This window comes from Aethalodelphis obliquidens, unplaced genomic scaffold (genome assembly GCF_003676395.1).
Source record: "Aethalodelphis obliquidens isolate GAN/ISIS:26980383/991018 unplaced genomic scaffold, ASM367639v1 scaffold133, whole genome shotgun sequence".
In the NCBI taxonomy this organism is placed as follows: Eukaryota; Metazoa; Chordata; class Mammalia; order Artiodactyla; family Delphinidae; genus Aethalodelphis; species Aethalodelphis obliquidens.
The window spans coordinates 177,620-191,687 of record NW_020838077.1 but is presented as its reverse complement, the minus strand read 5'-3'; the positions used below and the strand labels follow the sequence as shown (position 1 = coordinate 191,687).

The 14,068-nt window shown below is 40.6% G+C and overlaps 3 non-coding genes across 3 annotated transcripts; 2 read left to right on the top strand and 1 right to left on the bottom strand.

The window, feature by feature from the left end:
• Positions 1–1,939: 1,939 nt before the first annotated feature.
• TRNAI-AAU (transfer RNA isoleucine (anticodon AAU)) lies at positions 1,940–2,013 on the bottom strand. The gene has a single exon. It is a non-coding gene; the product is annotated as a tRNA-Ile (tRNA).
• Positions 2,014–4,270: 2,257 nt separating this feature from the next.
• On the top strand, positions 4,271–4,344 carry TRNAT-AGU (transfer RNA threonine (anticodon AGU)). Its single transcript has one exon. It is a non-coding gene; the product is annotated as a tRNA-Thr (tRNA).
• Positions 4,345–13,194: 8,850 nt separating this feature from the next.
• TRNAS-CGA (transfer RNA serine (anticodon CGA)) lies at positions 13,195–13,276 on the top strand. Its single transcript has one exon. It is a non-coding gene; the product is annotated as a tRNA-Ser (tRNA).
• Positions 13,277–14,068: the final 792 nt, after the last annotated feature.

The window sequence follows — 14,068 nt, the reverse complement described above, 5'->3', positions numbered from 1 at the left end:
ACCACTAATATTGAATATGTAACATAGACCTGAAAACTCCTATCCCAGATAAGGAACTCTGAGCATCAGCCATGTGCACTGCATTATTATGGCAGGGTAATTCCTTCTAGGAATTTTACTCTATTATGTAGTAATTCACTTTCTCTTCTTGGTTCCCCAATAAGGAAAGGAGGTACATTGAGAGCAAACACCCTAGAGATTGATTGATTTTTTTTCTCCCTCTTTGTTTTACTCTGAAGTTTTTTTTCTTTTTATATTATACAATTATTTATAAAGGTTCATTGTAGAAAATTTAGAAGGTGTGGCTAAACAAAAAGAAGAAAATAAATATGGTCCATAAATTCCACCATCTGGAGGGAATTACTGGTCAGCACATTTGTTGAATGTCCTTTAATATATGTGTGTACACATTCTCGTTGAGTTTATACTTTTAAGGTCATATATATATATATATATATATATATATAATGTCAGACTTACAGAAGAAGTGCAAAAATAATACAAAGAACTCCTATATACTCTATACCCATTTTCAGTAATTGTTAACACATTTTCTACATTTGTTTGGTTTTTTGTTCTCTCTTCATATGTACTCATTTTTTTCCCCCTGAATCATTTGAGAGTTAGTTGCAGTGTATTTTTTTTAAGAGATCATATTCACGCGCACACAGTTTTTTGTACTCTAATTTGTCGATTAGCTATATTTCCTTCATATCTTTTCATGAAGGACAATAATTGCCATGCTGAAAAGTGAGAGAGATCAATAAATATTTGTTGAAATTATACCTAATTTTATTTGATTATTGAGCAGCTTGGGAGCCCATATTCAAACCTCTTTGAACATTATATGGCTTAAGAAAGTGCTTTATTTCACATTATAAGAGAAAATTATGGATATCATCTCCACCACCTCCTTCCTTGGGTTGGAAAAGCCTACACTTTGTACAATGGTTAAGAAGTTTGTAGAGTCAGTCAACTTCTGGCTGGCAGGACCAACTCATTTTAAAATAAACTCTGATTTGACAGCGTACAAAGTTGAAAGTGCAATTTGGGACATCCAATATATACTAAGAGAAAAATGCAAATGCAAAACAGTGAATAAATAATTATGCTATCTTTCGTGTGGAAAAACAAGAAAAAATAACAATCAATATACATGTTTACTTGTATATGCATAAAGAAAACCAATAAGGATAAACGAAAAATTAAGGACAGACTTTACCTATGCGAAGTGATGGAGAAAAGAGGGCTGGTGGAGGATAAGAATGGAAGTGAAACTTTCCAATGTATCTATTTTTAGTTTCTCCTTTTTTAAACATGTGATTGTCTTATTTATGCAATAAAAACAAAATTAAAAATGTTTAAAGTATGTATACCTTTCATGTTGGTATAAATGTGCAGAGTGTATAAAACAAAGATCTTTTGTCATTTTTTCTACTTAAGTTTTGGACAATTTTTCTTTCTATTTTTAAATCTTGTTTTCTTTAGACGGAACTGGGGAGTACAGAATAACCCAGAGGGAGCAATATGAAGAATGGGTGGTTTTACAATTTGTTTTCGGAGGAAGCAATCAAATAACCCAGTTTTTTCTCCAAGAAATAGTTTCCTTACAGGAAAACAAAACAAAATGAAATAAACAAAGAATGGCCCTCTGTTGTACCTTTCACCTGCAGGTTTCTGCTACTGTTGTGCTTTGTGAGTTGGAGAAGCGCCTGGAGCCTAGAAAAGGTACCAGGCCTTGTGGGGGGCGGGGTGGGGGTCTGTTTACTCCACCCAAACAAGGTTCTATAACCCCCTAGCAAGGAAGTTAGAAGGAAATGTGATAGTCACTACGTTCAGAGACTCTTCCTTCCTCTTTGCAGTTTGCAAGCCAGGTACAGAACTCTAGCATTCTAGGGTAGGTTTACTCTTTTGGGAGACAGAAAAGGTCAAACCGGATTGGCCCGTGTGGGGATCGAACCCACGACCTTGGCGTTATTAGCACCATGCTCTAACCATCTGAGCTAACCGGCCGGAACAATATGAGTTTTCTTCACATTACCAATGATACTTAAACAGCATTGTCTTGCAGTTTACACTGGGAAGAGAGAGTTGCTTCTTTGGCCGGGGAAATGGATGAGGAGGGAAGAAAAAGCTTCTTATTCTGTCTCAAGGAAGTGTCCTTCTTCCGGGAAAACTTAATCTTTCTCAAACATCGGATTCTGGCCCGAGAAGACTCAGGCCAACGTCCCCAGTCAGGGCTTCCTGAGACCGCGACGTGTGAATCACGGAACTGACCATTGAGCCGCCACAGACCTCGAAGGACTCGGCTCCTGCGCGCGGGATCCAGATTCCTCTCTGCTCCTGGAGACCATTTCGGGCAGGTCAGCTCCTCTTGGAAGCCTCGGGACGCGGGAACCTGCACCCTGTGGCCGCCTGGCCCCGGGGTCCTTCCGCGGTCACCGCGACCCTGAGTCCTCAGCTGTGCTTTCGGGTCTCCCTCTCCGTGCGGGGGAGTCACGGCCTTTGTGCTGCAGTGCTGGTCATCGAACACTTGAGTGGCTGGGGTCCGCGGGAGGGAAAGAACCTTGCGGATGGCTTCTCAAGAGCATCTGACCGGCCGTGTCCTTGGGTAGAACCAAAGACAAGGGATGTCGAAGCCAGGACGTGTCAGGGATCAGGTCAGTTATCTGGACCTGAGAGGAACGTTGGGATCTGAAAGGGAAGGAGAAGCCGAGGCCCCAGTTGGGCAACTCAGTGGAAAGAGGCGGGAAACCTCCTTCGAGAGGCATAACTGAGAAATGCACCCTTTCCAGGCCGAAGTGCACCCTGATCCACCTGCGGGCATGTGTCAACCCAGGGAGGGGCCAGTAGAGCAGCTAATTCCTGAGTCACCCTCTGCTCTCTTTGCTGGGTTCTACTTCTTCCCTCCTTCCCACCACGACTGTTTCTGTTAAGTTAGGGGTAGTAGTATTTTTCAGAAGTTAATTGATTTGTGTACATTGTAAAAAGCCTTCTTTATGCTCTCTCCCGCCGTTTATAAGTACATGTGTGCATGTATATCTATATATATTACATAGTTTACTTTCGGATATGCACTGCTAGTATATAAAGTGTTTAGTATTTGGTATTCACGGGGTTTTTTTCCCCCTAGAAATGAGAATCATATCCTTAGACTAGCTAAATTTGCCATTTGTTTTCTAACTTTCCATTTCAATCCTTTGCTTTTAATATCATAAATGTAAATGATTCTTCTGGTTCTTTAGCACCTTTCACTAAATTTGTACATCTTCCAAATCAACTTGCAGGTGTCTTCATTTGTTTTGTTCCGTGGTGAAAATTTTGAAAGTTTGTAGAGCAGAATATTATTAGTACTATCTATCATTCCTGTTTTACTAGGGTACTTGGTATGGTTAAGTGATTTTTGAAAATCTGGCCACATTCAGACTTACTTTGATAGTAGGCCACAGTCACTTGCTTTTGGTCATAGGTCAGTTCCCTGGAAAATAGACATTGAGATGGAGATTTGTGTGCAGGAGTTTTACTGGGAACACTCTTAGAATCAACAGCAGTGAGAGGGTGAGGGAAGTAGGATTGGGAGGAGGCAGAAGTTGAACTTGCTGTTGTAACAGCGGCCTCAGCTGATCTCACTGGGATATCTGAACCTGAAATGGCCCTTCAGTAATGTTCTGAACTGAGGCTGGATTTGAGCTGCACCCAGGGGCAGGTATAACTTTGAGCAAGGTGCCTTTTTTCCCTTGAGGACAGGGCACAGAGACCAACCCAGTAGTAAGCCATCAGAAGTCAACATTCCTGAAGTGGAGAGATAAGTGCTGCCATCCCGAGGATGATGTGACAGGTGCAACAAACACAGTTCTTCCAGCAACCATGTGTCAGACATGTGCTAATCTTTGACCAGTAACGCCTCAACACACTAACAGAGAAGAGAGCAGGTGTGGTTTGAACAAAATGCTGGTTAGTAGAAAGCCATTTCATTTTTTCTCTTGGGACAAAAGTCTTTGACCCCTGCTGCCAGAGTTTATAGTCTAGTGAATCTAGTGGTGTCCACGCTGGAACAATTTCCCAGGAGGAGATAGTCATCTTAATCTAGTCCCTGTATTTATTCTTCCAAAAGAACATTTTTTCCTTGGTTTTGACTGAGACAAGGTGTCTTTTTTTTTAATATATATATATTTTTTAATCACCTGGTAAACCAGTTACTAGACTCATTAGAGCAGAGGTGTGTAAAATTGTGTTCAAATGATATGTAACCAAATGCCACAGCAAGTGAGGCTCCGTGGCTTAGTTGGTTAAAGCGCCTGTCTAGTAAACAGGAAATCCTGGGTTCGAATCCCAGCGGGGCCTACTCCTACCCTGCTGAGTGATTTAATGTGGTAAAAAAGTATTTTTCTCTGGGTGATTCCAACTTGAATTGACACCCGATGAATCTTCCAATACTCAGGACTTAAGCTTTGCTTGGGAAAAACGGATTACTTGTAGAAGAGGACAGAGGTAGAAGGTCGAATAATAACCGGAGAAGCATTCCGAATATACATACTAAGAGTAATTTAAGGACTCTGAATATTTGTCCGAACCATGATATTAGCAGTGGATAGCTAGCCTAGCCTAGCAGAGGTTTGCCCCTTTAGCCAACTGTTTGATCAAGTGATGGAGATTCAACAGCTTTAAATACATGCCCTTTCAGATATCCTTTGGATTTGCCTGATTACTGAGAGGTTTAATTATTTTTTCAACCTCAGACACACTTCGCATAGAGTTGGCACTCAGTTTTTTTTTACAATGAACTATTAAATGGCTAATGGCTTTTCTAATTTCAAGGTCATAAGTAGAAGTATTTATCAAGTACCTTTGAGGGACAATGGATAGTGCACTGAAGACAGAGACCCATGGTCAATGGGGGTGAGTTTAAATCCTCTACCATTGAATCATTCTTGCTACTCACCATTTCTCCTAGTAAACCTGCAATTTTCCCTTGCATTTTTGCTCCTACCTCTATTCTAAAGGAAGAATAGAGGAAGGTAAGGGGAAAAAATTAAAGAGCTAAAAACCCCTAATTTAAACTTTAAATTGAGTATTGTAATAGCTGTTTCTACTTTTTAAGTGATTCTGGACTCTAGGACATCACTGAAATTTTTGAAAAGAGAAGAATATGATGCCATCTTAAGAGAAAAATGGTTAGTGACAAAACATATAAAGCATCTAACAAGAGTTTCGAGACAGATGAAAAAAGCATTTTGAGGTCTGAAGTCTTAGCCTCTTTTCTAGACAGATTTTTACATAAAAGTTCTGAAAAACACATCAAATCCTAAAAACAAATGTGTTTCTGTTTTATCTGCAGTTTCTTTTGGCATTCTAAGATATATCTTAAAATAATTTGTCAGACTCTACAAATGCCCACTCCCCCATACTTAGAAATGTGCACAGAATTCTACAAGCAATGATTGCACCCTAAGTACCTTCTTGCTTCTCACTGTCATGGGCCAACAGATTAATTACACCTTTGTTGAGCATCAGGTATGCAAATGTGTCAGAAGACTGACATTTTAAAGAACGCCTTAAAATGGAATTGAATCTAATCAGTGATATTCTGTACCTCCAGAAATATTGACTACTTAATAGTACTAAATGATAAAACTATCGTTATTCTATAAAACGGCTTTAAACAAATCATGGACATTCACAATCGTGTCTTTGTTAAAGGGACTTCTCTCTAACTGAAATGCTATTTCATTCTTGACCTAAACAATTCTTCATTCAAACTTCCTCCCCCATTAAATGTGTCCTGGCTTGGGATCCTCAAAGGGACAGCTCCTCTTTTGTGCTCTCAGTGTAGGCCTGACGTTGTCTTAGGCCAGCTGTGTGGTTCTTTCTTCTTCATGGCCAGCTATTCATTTCTCGTGTTGGGCACTGGATAAAGTTTGGTGAACCGATTCGAATGGAAAGTCCCTTAAAAAGGTGGAAGGTAAGGCACGGTGATGATGGAAAATGTTGGGGGGAGAGAAATGATTAAGAAGTGTTTCCACTTGGTGCCCACACACTTAGGTGTGTGAAGTGAATATGATAACGACTACACTATGGAAAACTACTTCCAAACATTGTTACTCTGCAGACTCAACTGAGATCTTCTGGATTCAACTGTCCTTGTTTCCTGTTACCATACTTTCTTCTCTGTGTCTACAATTCCCCATAAGCAGCACACCAAACTTAGGAGTCTTGAACATCCACAGATTGCTAAGTTTAAAGTTCTCTGAGCCTTGCACCTAAACCACGATCACACATGGAAAACTTGAAAGCACTCAGCACTCTCCAGGGCTGACATTTACATCTTGTCTCTGTTGTGGAGTCTCTGGAGCTGACCCTTCCTTGGCTGCCTGCCTAGAGCTGATCTTTCAAAATATCCATGTCTGAAAGAGGTGTCTCCCTAATATCAAACTCATATTTCCATTGCCACCTGCATTTCACATGAGTACCACTTGCACAGTACACCATGATCTCAACTGATCATCAATCCCACTGGAAATCTGTGGTAAAACTTGACTCCTCCCACTGCCTTACCCGACCAATCAAATTATCTCAAAGTCTTCCTGATTTTACCTTCAGCATATGTGAGATGTCCTTCCCTTCTGTTCATCTGTTGGTTCCTATTTGGATCTTCAACATCTCTTCTTCACCACAATCTACAACAGCCTCTTCCTGTTCTCCCTGTCTCCAAGACTGGCCATCTGAAGCCATTCTCAACACAGCAGACAAAAATCTCTGGCTTAAAATATAAAACATAATTTCCTCCTTAAAATTTCCCAATCTTAAACCTTCCTTCTTTTTCTAATATATGCATTTAAACCTATATATCTCCCTCTAAGCACTGCTTAGTTGCATGTTGTATTTTCATTCTTTCAGTTCAAAGTATTTTCTAGTTTCCATTGTACTTATTCTTCATTCAGAAGTGTAATGTTTGTTTCCCAGTATTAGAATTTTCTAATTATCTTTTTGTTATTGACTTCTAGTTTACTTCTGTTATTGTCAGAAAACATTTAAAAATTGTTTTATTCCTTTAAAATTTATTGAGACTTGTTTGAAGGCACTTGTTTGTTTTGGTGAATTTTTAATATGCACTTGAGAATAATGTGAATTCTGCAGTAGTTGCGTGTAGTCTGAATGTCTGTTAGGTCAAGTTGATTGGTTACTAGCTATGGTTCGTCTTCTCTATCCCGACTTATTTCCCCTTTTCTGTCAGTTAAAATCACCAACAATGATTGTGCTTATTGTAGTTCTTGTTTTAGTTTTCTCAGTTTTGCTTCATATAAGAATTGATATGTCTTCTTGCTGAATTGATCATTTTATCATTATGAAATGTTCCTCTTTATCTTTAGTATGACTTTTTACTTTGATGTCTACTCTGTCTCATATTGTATACCCACACCAGCTTTCTAATGGTTGATGTTTTCATGGTTTATCTTTCCCTGTCACTTTACTTTCAATCTTTTGTCTTATTTTTCAAGTGTATGTCTTGTAAGCAGGACACAGAGGGCTCCTGTTTTTCTTTGTTTTATTTTACTATTTAGCCTGCCAATTTCTGCCTTTTAATTGTTTATTCCATTTACATTAAATGCAATTATTTATATTTGGGTTTAAGTTGGTCATCATAATTTTTTTCCATTTGTCCTACTTGTTCTCTGTTTCTCTTTTTCTACCTTTCTTTGAATTAATATTTGTTATTCCATTTAATCTTTGTTTAACCTAACATGTAGTATCGTTTCTCTTCAGCTTCTTTTAAGATGTTTTTATCTTTGTTTTTCAAGAATTTCAACATAATTTGGCTAGTTATAGTTTTCTTTATGTTTATCCTGGTTGTTATTTGCTGAACTTATTGAATCAATGAGTTGTTGTCACATTTTTTTCCCCATTGAGCTATAAGTACCCTTAAGATTAGAGCATTTTAATGTATGTAAACTACGCTTTGATTTAAAAAAAAAAAACCTTCAATGATAACGTCTATACTCCAAGAATTATAGGTTAGTCTCCAATCTCTCATCATATTCAGATTGAAATCTACCTTCCCCTCTTTGGAAGGCACATCCCTCTTCCCTCTGATCTGGCTCATATATTTCCATTTAAGTCTCATTTCTTTCCATGCCTTGCTTCAAATTCTTGGATTCCCACCCCCGCTCCACTCCACGAACTATTCCCACTTCATTCAGTTCCCAGTAACAAAATTCCCTTTCTACCTCTCTACAACCATCATACTTCTTTTCATCTATGAAGTCTTAGATTTGGTGTCATTTTCTCTGGGAAGCCTTCAGGGGCATGCCAGTTTTTTGGCTGTTCGAACAGATTTCTTCTGAACATTGTGGTAGATATATTTGGTAAACGCATTTCTATTCATGTATAATATTGTTAATTTCAAAAAAGTGGAAAAATTTCAGAGACCTAGAGCATCAAGGAATACCTTCACATGTTCGTTATGTGTGTCCACTTTCCGTAGTGTAGCGGTTATCACGTTCGCCTGTCTACGCGGTAGGTCTCCGGTCCGAAACCGGGCGGAAACAGGTCTGGCTTCTCCTACTGTTACTTCTGAATTGTTTCCCGTTTCGGCACGAAACCTGTGCTTCCTTTTTGTGGTGCCAGACTTCAAAACATACACAGACATTTGCGCTTCTTTTGAGGTCCAGGGGTTTAAAATGAAAAGCCGTCCCGACGCCACCTGCGCTGAAGCCCGGGTCTCCCCGCCGCCCCTCCCGCGCAGGTCGCGGGCCGCTCTTTCTCCTCCTGCACTCGGCGTCCTCCCGCTGGAAGGGCCGAGAGGCCCGAATGGTGTCAACCCGAGGAGACACCCGCTGCACAAGACCCCGGCCTGCGCTGCGCGGGAGACACTGGCTCCCTTGGACGTGTGGGTTTTCTGCAAAGTGACTTTCTCCTGAACTTCAGAGGAAGAAAAGCGCTTCACTTCGAAACTGAGCAGCGACCGCACAACTGTCCAGTTATGCTTATTCCTATTGATACCATCCAGTAGTTCCAAAACTCATCAGGCGTAGATGGGGAAGAAGAGTTGTGGGGAGGAGTAGGGGCGGGGGGTTTGAGTAAGAGAAGACCCCTGCCCTCAAAAACACCCTGGGTATCTGCACTGGAGAAAGGCGACTCTTCCCTGCATTTTCGGGACCGCCCCTTCCCCTCCGTTCCCACCACCCCAGGAAGATCCTCTGGGTCTGCTTCTCGGCGGGGCTTGATGTTAGGCTATTCAACTCCAGTGGGTGTCCCCCCGCAGGGGGAAATGCCGGATCCGCCCCCTCCCCCCACGCCACCCCCAGGCTCAGGGCGGACTCGGGGCCCTCGCTTATCGTTGATTCCTTTTCTTCAGCGAAATCAACGCAACTTTTTCCTAAAACTCGGCATCTGGCATCCAGCTCAGGCGGAGACCGTCCCGGATGAAAGGAAGGATCCTTACCATTTCTGAAATCAGGTATTCGGGCAGTTTGAGGGATTTCCCGGAAATAAGAAAGGGTTGAGAAGTTTGGTGACTTGTTTGTGTATATTTTATGATATATTTTGCTAAAAACCATTAAGGAGGACAGTTTTTTCTTTTGGAATGGACATAACACAGGAAGGAGGGTGCTTCCGCTTTCCAGACCCACCTTCAGGGAAATTATTTCGTCTTGCAAGCGTTCAACTCAGTTAACATCCGTGCCTGCACGAAGTGACCACACAAGGGCGACAGAGATTGAGATCTCCGAATGGGAAGCAGGGGCTCCGATTTTGCCCCTACCAGCCTCTAGGAGGGTTCTCACGATCCTTGAGGTGAATTCTTTCAAACTTATTGAGGGAATTTAACTGGTTTTTCCTTAGAGGTTAAGTCACACCAGATCTCATATTCTGGATATTTTGTCTAGATAAAGGCAAGAGGAGGCAGAAACAAGCATTTTAAGAGTCTGAACCACAGTACACGTTGTAGATGTCATATTGTATGACACATTACGTATAACTGCTCCAAATACCAACTCTTAAGTACTTCTCCACCCTCATGTCACAGCTCACTGTCTCTTGCAGTCTGTGTTCCATACTCATGGGTCTTCAGGTAATCAGTCTCTCTGCACGTGATGTCCCCTCTAGTTGAAGAACTTTGTGCTTGCCTCATTGCTTAGTTATCTCTTGCTCGTGCTTAGATCTCAGCTGGATTATTACTTTCTCAGGGAAGACTTCCTTAAAATCCCTAAGTGAACGTCCTGTATTACAGTATCATGTATTCTCTTTCCCAGCACATTTTACATTTATCAATGTGATAACTTTCTTAATGTCTGTTTCTCTCACTGGAATGTAGTAAATTGCATGAGGGTAAGAGCAGTGTCTAGTTTTGCTCATCAATGAATCCACACTGCCTTGCATATACCTGATACAAAATAGACACTCAGTAGATACTGGTGTTAAGATTGAACCCTTACCATGATTCTCTGAGGAAGGTATTCTTTTCCTAATTTCACTGCAAGACTCACTATCTCAGTAATTTGAGATACTGAGTCTTGCAGTGATTGCCTATCTGGCCTAAGTGTGGATCTAGTGTGTGTGTTATGACTCAAACATGAGTACGCCTGGCTCCACATTACCTGTTCATTCCTTAGTATCCTATTGGAAGTGGGTGTATTTTCTTCAAAGTCGCAAAGCTCTGATCTTTGCACCTGCCATGTGTAAGGGAGGAAAAACTTTTTCCCTACCTTCTTAGGTCTGTAGCTGGGACCTATGAATTAAACTGACAAAGGACAGATTACTAAAAGAAAACGTTTACATTCTATTGATGTTAATATTTTAATTTTACATGCACAGAGACTTCACAGAATAGAAGTGAAAACCCAAAGAAGCAGTTAGACTCAAAGATTTTATACTGTTTTAACAAAGTGCAATAAATTATAGAGAAGTAGAGACAGAGAAAAGAGGGATTTGGGCTTCCAAAGGCAGTAATCTGGGAAGGTAAATACATAGGGCAACTAATAGAAGATAAGGGTTATTTTAGTAAGGTTGGTTGTGCAGTCATCTTGGTGTTGACTTTCCATCTCTGGTGATAAGGGTTGTTCTCCTCCTTCTGGTACAGGAGATGGGGAGGGGAACATCTTCACAAAGGGAAATTAACGACCTGCTTTTAGGCAGAGAGGAAGAGGGCTAAGAGTCCTTCCTGTGTTTGCTTTTTCTCCGTTGCCTTCAACCATCCTTATGCCAAAGTGATATATTTTGGGGTGGCATATTCTGACTCCCTCCCCATGTTATGTTGTTGAAACTAAAAATGGGAAAGAAAGAGGTAGAACAGTAGTAATAGCTACCATTTGTTACCAGCTATTAAATCAATTAGTTTTTGATTTTTCATATATAAACTAACAAGCAAGTGTAAGGGGGTAGGTGTCGTTATTATTGACAATCATTTACTTGTTTTATAGATGCAGACGCGGAGGAGTGCTCAAGATCACCAGGTTGTAAAATTTGGAGCCAGTATTTGCATCCATGACTGACTGGGGCTGAAGTGTTCCACATTATTGCAGTTTTCTAGAAGAAGGGTGGGCCTACAGAAAGACATGGATATTAAGATGGTGATACTGAGCATAGAATATGAAAGTGATTTTACCAGATTAGGGAGAAGGCAGAGAAAGCTAGATATGAAGAGTCTCAGAGGATATGGAGAGTAACCAGAGATAACTGTCACAAACATTATGCTTGTTATTGGTATTGCTCCCCTGGAGGAAATAGGGAAATGAATATTTCAGAACCAAAGGAGACTTGAATTTTTTCATTTAAGTGAATGGGTATGAACAATGGTCCTGATGTTGAGGCAGTGTTCCCTAAGACACACTATATAGATTGCTGCCTTTGAATGTGAGCATCAGAAAAGTTCTAGTCAAATACATGGTTCTCATGGAGGAAGCTGTTTGTTTTGAACCATCCCAACCTCTGTAGTTCTTCCTCTTTCTCCAAGTCAGCCAACACTGCTTCCCTATCCTCTCCCCCCAACTTCATCCCTAACCCTTAAGGCATCTCTGGAAGAGCAGAAAGATCTTTAGGAAGGAAATCTGAATGCTGGGTTTCTGTCTTGGTTTTATTATGTTGTGATCCTGGGAAACTTAATAACCTCTCTGCATCTCACTTCCTCATCTGCAAAATGGGATATTAAAACCCATTTCATTCATTTTCAGCAAATATTTATTGAATGCCATCCATTCAATAAATGTACCAGACATTCCTCTAGGTACTGGGAGTCTAGCAGTAAACAGACAAAAATCTCTGCCCTCATTGGAGTTTGCACTCTCATAGAGGAGACAGAAAATACACAAAATAAACAAGCTAGTTTTAAAGTGTGTCAAATGATCATAAGTGATATGGAAAAAAAATAAAGGGGAGGAAAAGCATTGGAATAAGGGGAGGAGAAGCATTGGAATGAGGGGAGGAGAAGCATTGGAATGAGGGGAGTTTATACTTATGGCCACTGATAAGGTGATATTTGAGAAAAGACCTGAAGTAGATAAGGGGCTGAGTCATACATATATCAAAGCAAGAGTATTACCAGCAGGGGGAACAGTCAGTGCAAAGGCCCTGAAACAGCAATGTGCCTGATGCATACGATGTAAAACAAGAGGGTCAGTATTAACGGCAGCAGAGTAGGCAAGAAGGAGTACAACCAGAGAAATGAGATCACGGACAATCCAGTAGGCCCAGTGAGGACTTTGGCATCTACTCTGATGAAATGAGGAGTTGCCGGTTCAGTTTTGAGCAAAGCTGTGCTATAAAGTGTTTTAGGTTCACAAAGATCTCTCAGACTGCTTTTCATAGAATATTTTGTAGGGATGAAAAAGGTGGAAGAAGGGAAACCTACTAAGAGATTTGTGTAACATTCCATGTTAGAGATGAAGGTTTCTTGGAGCAGGGCTGTAGCAGTTGGGGTGGTGAGAAGTTTTTCAGATTTTATAGGTAGAACAAGACAATTCCCCCACATCCATGGAATGAAAGAAAAATTGAAGTATTAAAAAATGTTGCCAACATTTTTTTTTTTTTGCCTAAATATCTGAAAAGTCGAAATCGCCTCTGAGTGAAATAAGCAAGCCTGGAGTTGGAGAAGTTTTTCTTGGGGACACTTAGAAGTCCGTGATCTTATCTCTTCTTCCACTTTGCATGGAAACAATACATACTTGTCTTTAGTCTGATGAAGAGAGACCTTGCTGATGAGCTGTGATGGCCGAGTGGTTAAGGCGTTGGACTCGAAATCCAATGGGGATTCCCCGCGCAGGTTCAAATCCTGCTCACAGCGTTTTCGATGTGGCTTCCGCAAAATTTACTGCTGTGCCTACTCGCCTCACAGAAATCCCTCAGGCTGCAGTTCCGATTTAGAACGCAAATTTTCAAAGAGCGTGGGCAGCAGCCAGATTTCAATCCCTTTCATTGCTCTGTGAGCCTCCTGAGCCCAGCCTCCCCACTGTCCTCACCGGGTTTAGAGCGCGCTCAAAAATACTGGCTGCGATGAAATGAAGTTATTAAATCTGTTAAGAGAGATTACAGCAGCAAACTGTACAGAGGAGACGTTGGAATTTGGGAAAATCGTTTCTCTTTGTGATGGTAGAGAGCCGGTTATAAAGAATGCTTCTTTAAAGCATTCCCAGGCAGCAATCTTCAGTGTCTGTCCTGATATCAGCGGCTGCTGGTGAGAGCCATAAAAATTTAAGATAATATTCCATCATATTTGCTACACGCTCTTTAAGACAAGCGTTTTATACAAACGAGGAAATTGAGGCACAGAGAGGATATATTACATTTTAACTTCTGACTTTGCCTTGAATTTCAAAAACTTGGTCTCCTTCTTAACGTACTAAACCACTCTTAAAGCACTTTTGCATTTTCAGCTATTTTGCCTACTTTGAACAGCTAAGTACATTTTTAAGCCAATTCTATTCTGTTTTCTAAGTTTATTTTTCAAATGAGATTCTTAAAATGTATATTTCTGTTGAATTCTTGTCTCCTTATTGCATTTTGAGGGCAGATGAATATTCTGAGGAAAAAAAAAAAGGAATGAAGAGCTCAAAACCAGGCGGTAATATAAGCTGGG